Source organism: Salmo trutta, unplaced genomic scaffold, assembly GCF_901001165.1.
Source record: "Salmo trutta unplaced genomic scaffold, fSalTru1.1, whole genome shotgun sequence".
Taxonomy (NCBI): Eukaryota; Metazoa; Chordata; class Actinopteri; order Salmoniformes; family Salmonidae; genus Salmo; species Salmo trutta.
The window spans coordinates 1-7,500 of record NW_021822943.1 but is presented as its reverse complement, the minus strand read 5'-3'; the positions used below and the strand labels follow the sequence as shown (position 1 = coordinate 7,500).

Sequence of the window (7,500 nt, the reverse complement as noted above, 5' to 3'; positions counted from 1 at the left end):
TTACATTGAGATGTTGTGTCCCTGGCCTACACACAATACCCCAAAATGTCAAAATGGAATTGTGTTTTTAGACATTTTAACAAATTAATTTAAAATTAAAAGCTGAAATGTTTTGAGTCAAGTATTTAACCCTTTTGTTGTAGCGAGACTAAATAAGTCTCATAAAAGTTACATGGACTCACTCTGTGTACAATACCACTGTTTAACATGCATTCTTTAATGACAACCTCATCTCTGTACCCCACACATATAATTATCTGTAAGGTCCCTCATTCAAACACAGATTCAACCTCAAAGACCAGGGAGGTTTTTCAATTCCTCACAAAGAAGGGCACCTATTGGTAAATGGGTAAAAATGTAAAAGCAGACATTGAATATCCATTTGAGCTTGGTGAAGTTATTAATTACACTTTGGATGGTGTACCAATACACCCAGTCACTACAAAGATACAGGCGTCCTTCCTAACTCAGTTACCGAGAGGAAGGAAACCGCTCAGGGATTTCACCATGACGTCAATGGTGACTTTAAAACAGAGATTTATTAATGGCTGTGATAGCAGATAACTTACAATGGATCAACAACATTGTAGTTACTCCACAATAAAAGCCTAAATGACAGAGTGAAAAGAAGGAAGCTAGAATTCTTTTTTTTAAACATGCATCCTGTTTGCAATAAGGCACAAAAGTAAAACTGAAAAAAAATGTGGCAAATAAATTAAGTTTATGTCCTGAATACAAAAATTATGTTTGGAACAAATCCAACACACACATCACTGAGTACCACTCCTCATATTTTCAAGCATGGTGGTGTCTGCATCATATTATGGGTATGCTTGTCATCGGACAGGACTAGGGAGTTTTTTAGGATAAAAATAAAACTGAATGAGGCTAAGCAAAGGCAAAATCTTAGAGGAAAACCTATTTCAGTCTGCTTTCCAACAGACACTGGGAGACAAATTTACCTTTCAGCAGGACAATAACCTAAAACACAAGGCCAAATATACACTTGAGTTGCTTACCAAGACGACATTGAATGTTCCTGAGGGGCCGAGTTACGGTTTTGACTTCAAATGGGCTTGGAAATCTATGGCAAGACTGAAATGTTGTGTCTAGCAATGATCAAAAACCAACTTGACAGAGCTTGAATGTGTTTTTTTTATGAATAATGTGCAAATATTGTACAATCAAGGTGTGCAAAGCTCTTAGAGACTTACCCAGAAAGACTCAGAGCTCTTAGAGACTTACCCAGAAAGACTCAGAGCTCTTAGAGACTTACCCAGAAAGACTCACAGCTCTTAGAGCCTTACCCAGAAAGACTCACAGCTGTAATCACTGCCAAAAGGTGATTCTAACGTGTATTGACTCAGGGTGCGAATACTTATGGAAATGAGATATTTCTGTATTTCATTTTCAATATATTTGCAAAAATGTCTCAAAACATGTTTTCACTTTGTCATTATGGGGTATATTGTGGATGGGTATGATAAAACATTTTTTAAATCAATTTTGAATTCAGGCTGTAACACAACAAAATGAGGAATAAGTCAAAGGGTGTGAGTAATTTTTAAAGACACATATATTTCTACTCCAGTTGGATCTAGGAGTAGGTTCTAGCTAGGTTCGGGGGGGGGGGTCCAGGGGTAGGGTTAAGGGTTAAGTCTTGGGGCTAGCAGTTGGATCTAGGAGTAGGTTCTAGCTAGGTTCGGGGGGGGAGGGTCCAGGGGTAGGGGTTAAGGGTTAAGTCTTGGGGCTAGCAGTTGGATCAAGGAGTAGGTTCTAGCTAGGTTCGGGGGGGGGGTCCAGGGGTAGGGTTAAGGATTAAGTCTTGGGGCTAGCAGTTGGATCTAGGAGTAGGTGCTAGGTAGGTTTTTTTGGGGATCCAGGGTAGGGGCTAAGGGTTAAGTCTTGGGGCTAGCGGTTGGATCTAGGAGTAGGTTCTAGCTAGGTTCGGGGGGGGGTCCAGGGGTAGGGGTTAAGGGTTAAGTCTTGGGGCTAGCAGTTGGATCTAGGAGTAGGTGCTAGGTAGGTTTTTGGGGGGGTCCAGGGGTAGGGTCTAAGGGTAATGTCTTGGGGCTAGCGGTTGAATACATACCCCATTGGAGTAATGATTGATGTAGAGTCCTAGGTTGTTGTACATGGAGGTGATAGACATGTCGTTCTTCAGGTCTTTAGTTAGCATGCGATGGTCGACCATGTGATAGTGCAGGGCGTTGTACAGCTCGATGTTCACGTTGCTCACCAAGGCATCAAGCACCTCCTGGGCATGGATAGGAGGAACAAGAGAGTGTGGGAGAGAGGAAGCAGAGATCTCTCTTTCTGAACAGAACTGGCTGACTGACTGACTGATTGGCTAACTGACTAACTAAAGCTTAGGAGTTTTTACAAGTATGAGATTTTACTCACTAAAGTAAAAACACGGTGTTGTCATAGACTTAGTAACTTCGTCGTAGTCGCCATCTGGTTCCCTAGAACTACATATTTATTAACTTATTTCCAGATATCTTTTAAAGTACACACAATGCACTATTTCTCAATTTCATATGGACAATCTAGTCTGCGTTAGCTAGTCTCGAAGCCGACTAACGTTAGCCGCTAGCCACACAGACTGAATATTGACAGTGGTGAGCTCTCATCCAGCAATCACGAGAAGGTGATCAGATTCCCCCCCCCATGATCTCCGTGAAGAAGGCTACCAGAGTTTTTCAACCTTGGCTTTAGTACTAGTGCGGTACAATAACTGACTGTGGTGTTTTGTCCTTTCCATCTGCCTTGCAGTCTTCCTCTGATCGCTGTCTTATTGTTGACTCTTCCCCATCGTCTCCTGCGCTCCGATGCTGCCGCTTGATTACTGACTCTGGAATCTATGAATGTGGTTTGAAATATTCGATTCCATGTGTTTTCTGCCTGTTCAGAAGGTTTCGAATCGGATATGGGAAAGAATTGGATTTGAGCACCTTCAACCTGCCGTTGTGAACAAGGATTAACTAACTAACTGATTATTAACTAAATGACTGACTAACTGACTGACTGACTGATTAACTAACTGATTAACTGACCAACTGACTGACTGTTTAACTGACTGACTGACTGACTAACTGACTGACTGACTGACTGACTGACTGACTGACTGACTGACTGAATGACTGACTGACTGACTGACTGACTGACTGACTGAATGACTGACTGAATGACTGACTGACTGACTGAATGAATGACTGACTGACTGACTGACTGACTGACTGACTGAATGACTGACTGACTGAATGACTGACTGACTGACTGACTGACTGACTGAATGACTGATTAACTGACTGACTGACTGATTAACTGACTGATTAACTGACTGACTGACTGAATGACTGACTGACTGACTGACAGACTGATTAACTGACTGACTGATTAACTAAATGACTGACTGACTGAATGACTGACTGACAGACTGATTAACTGACTGACTGATTAACTGACTGACTGACTGATTAACTGACTGACTGACTGACTGATTAACTAAATGACTGACTGACTGATTAACTAAATGACTGACTGACTGACTGATTAACTAAATGACTGACTGACTAACTGACTAACTGACTGACTGACTGACTGACTGACTGACTGACTGACTGACTGACTGACTGACTGACTGACTGACTAACTGACTGACTGACTGACTGACTGACTGACAAACTGACTGACTGACTGACTGACTGATTAACTGACTGACTGACTGACTGACTGACAAACTGACTGACTGACTGACTGACTGACTGACTGACAAACTGACTGACTGACTGACTGATTAACTGACTGACTAACTGATTAACTGACTGACTGACTGACTGACAAACTGACTGACTGACTGACTAACTGACTGACTGATTAACTAAATGACTGACTGATTAACTGACAAACTGACTGACTGACTGATTAACTGACTGACTGACTGATTAACTAAATGACTGACTGACTGACTGACTGATTAACTAAATGACTGACTAACTGATTGACTGACTATTTAACTAAGTAACTGATTGACTACCTACAGTTATGTCTACTTACAGGGTCCAGCAGGTCCCAGGCTTCGTCGCTAGGGGCAAACATAGTGAACGATCCCTTCCCTTCAATCTCCTCCCTCAGCTTAGAGAGGGCTGAGTACTTTTGGGTTGTCCTAGCCTTCACCAGGCCCAATGTGCCATACACATGGTCTATAGGAGCCACTGGAGGAACCAAGAGAGAGAGAGAGTTTAAAGTCACACACAATGTATAAACCAACTGCAGCAGGCCAACACTGCTGGGTGTCCAAGCTTCTGTTCCAGCTCAGCACGATCACACCTGATTCAATGTATCAAACCAAATGAGTTGGAACAGAAATCTGCTCACCCAGGGTGAGAGGGAGGAGCTATAGGGTGAGAGGGAGGAGCTATAGGGTGAGAGGGAGGAGCTATAGGGTGAGAGGGAGGTGCTATAGGGTGAGAGGGAGGAACTATAGGGTGAGAGGGAGGAACTATAGGGTGAGAGGGAGGAGCTATATGGTGAGAGGGAGGTGCTATAGGGTGAGAGGGAGGAGCTATAGGGTGAGAGGGAGGAGCTAAAGGGTGAGAGGGGGAGCTATGGGTGAGAGGGAGGAGCTATAGGGTGAGAGGGAGGCACTATAGGGTGAGAGGGAGGAGCTATACGGTGAGAGGGAGGTGCTATAGGGTGAGAGGGAGGAGCTATAGGGTGAGAGGGAGGAGCTATAGGGTGAGAGGGAGGGGCTATAGGGTGAGAGGGAGGAGCTATAGGGTGAGAGGGAGGAATTATAGGGTGAGGGAGGAGCTATAGGGTGAGAGGGAGGAGCTATAGGGTGAGAGGGAGGGACTATATGGTGAGAGGGAGGGACTATAAGGTAAGATCTATAAGGTGAGAGGGAGGAGCTATAGCCGGAAAGGAGGTGAGAGTACAGGGTGAAATCCTATGAAGTCTCATCTCGGAGGTTGTATGGCTTTTCAAAGACTGGTGATGTGGACCACACTAGTTTACACAAACCTGCAGGGCATCCTTTCATGCCTTCCAGCTTCATGTAGCCTGGACAGCACTCATAGACAACCATCCTGGAGAAAACACAAGACACAACTGTAAGAGATAGAACCACCCTGCTAGGATACATTTTTTTTAAGGTTTTCTTTTTATTTATTATTTATTTTTATTGGCCAGTCTGTTTTTTTTCTTTGCAACTCTGCCTAGAAGGCCAGCAATCCGGAGTCGCCTCTTCGCTGTTGACGTTGAGACTGGTGTTTTGCAGGGTACTATTTAATGAATCTGCCAGTTGAGGACTTGTGAGGTGTCTGTTTCTAAAACTAGACACTCTAATGTACTTGTCCTCTTGCTCTGTTGTGCACCGGGGCCTCCCACTCCTCTTTCTATTCTGGTTAGAGTCAGTTTGCGCTGTTCTGTGAAGGGAGTTACACAGCATTGTACGAGATCTTCAGTTTCTTGCCAATTTCTCGCATGGAATAGCCTTCATTTCTCAGAACAATGAGTTTCAGAAGAAAGGTCTTTGTATCTGGCCATTTTGAGCCTGTAATCAAACCCACAAATGCTGATGCTCCAGATACTCAACTAGTCTAAAGAAGGCCAGTTTTATTGCTTCTTTAATCAGGACAACAATTTTCAGCTGTGCTAAGATAATTGCAAAATGTTTCTCTAATGATCAATTAGCATTTTAAAATGATAAACTTGGATTAGCTAACAAAACGTGCCATTGGAACACAGGAGTGATGGTTGCTGATAATGGGCCTCTGTACGGCTATGTAGATATTCCATAAAGAAATCTGCTATTTCCAGCTACAATAGTCATTTGCTACTGTTATTTTTCACTGTCTTTTTACTGTTGTTTTTATTTCTTTACTTACCTGTTGTTCATCTAATACCTTTTTTGCACTGTTGGTTAGAACCTGTAAGTAAGCATTTCACTGTAAGGTGAAAACCTATTGTATTCAGCGCACGTGATAAATAAACGACTCACAACTTCCAAAGATGATTATAACATGTATTGACTCAGGGGTTTGACTTATCTAATGAAAATGTATTAGTATTTTATTTTTCATATTTTATTTGACAAATGTTCGATTTGTTTTTCCACTTGATATTAATATTTTGTGTAGATCGTTGACAAAAAATGATAATGAAATCAATTTTTATCGCACAACAAAATGTGGAAAAAGTCAAGTGGAGTGAATACTTTCTGAAGGCACTACATTTCATGGAAGCGAAGTTAGCACAGATCTCTTAAGCAGCGAGTCGGAGTCAGAGGCCGAGACTTCTCTGGTCTCTACTCCTCCCGTTACGGGGTCTGAGATGCCAAAGCCTCCCACCATTAGCTCTGACAAATTGAAAACCCTAGTCATTGGTGACTCCATTACCCGCAGTATTAGACTTAAAACGAATCATCCAGCGATCATACACTGTTTACCAGAGGCAGGGCTACCGACGTTAAGGCTAATCTAAAGACGGTGCTGGCTAAGGCTAAAACTGGCGAGTGTAGAGCGTATAGAGATATTGTTATTCACGTCAGCACCAATGATGTTAGGATGAAACAGTCAGAGCTCACCATGTGCAACATAGCTTCTGTGTATTAATCAGCTATAAAGATGTGTAGGCATCGATTCAAGTAATTGTCTCTGGTCCCATCCCAGTTAGAGGAGTGATGAGCTCTACAGCAGATTCTCACAACTCAATATCTGGTTGAAAACTGTTTTTCTGCCTTTCCCAAAAGATAGAATTTGTAGATAATTGGCCCTCTTTCTGCAACTCACCCACAAACAGGACCAAGCCTGGCCTGTTGAGGAGTGACGGACTCCATCCTAGCTAGAGGGTGCTCTCATCTTATCTACGAACATAGACAGGGCTCTTACTCCTCTAGCTCCACAATGAGATAGGGTGCAGGCCAGGCAGCAGGCTGTTAGCCAGCCTACCAGCTTAGTGGAGTCTGCCACTAGCACAGTCAGTGTAGTCAGCTATCCCCAATGAGACCGTGTCTGTGCCTCGACCTAGGTTGGGCAAAACTAAACATGGTGGTGTTCGCCTTAGCAATCTCACTAGAATAAAGACCTCCTCCATTCCTGTTATTATTGAAAAAGATTGTGATATCTCACATCTCAAAATAGGGCTACTTAATGTTAGATCCCTCACTTCCAAGGCAGTTATAGTCGATTAACTAATCACTGATCATAACCTTGATGTGATTGGCCTGACTGAAACATGGCTTAAGCCTGATGAATTTACAGTGTTAAATGAGGCCTCACCCCCTGGTTACACTAGTGACCATACCCCCCGTGCATCCGGCAAAGGCGGAGGTGTTGCTAACATCTACGATAGCAAATTTCAATTTACAAAAAAAAAAACAATGACGTTTTCGTCTTTTGAGCTTCTAGTCATGAAATCTATGCAGCCTACTCAATCACTTTTTATAGCTACTGTTTACAGACCTCCTGGGCCATATGCAGTGTTCCTCACTGAGTT

At 42.9% G+C, this 7,500-nt stretch overlaps 1 pseudogene; it reads right to left on the bottom strand.

Moving 5' to 3' along the window:
- The window catches only part of LOC115187506 (periostin-like), a 51,432-nt pseudogene extending 46,323 nt beyond the window's left edge, over nucleotides 1-5,109 (bottom strand).
- Between the last annotated feature and the right edge of the window lie 2,391 nt (nucleotides 5,110-7,500).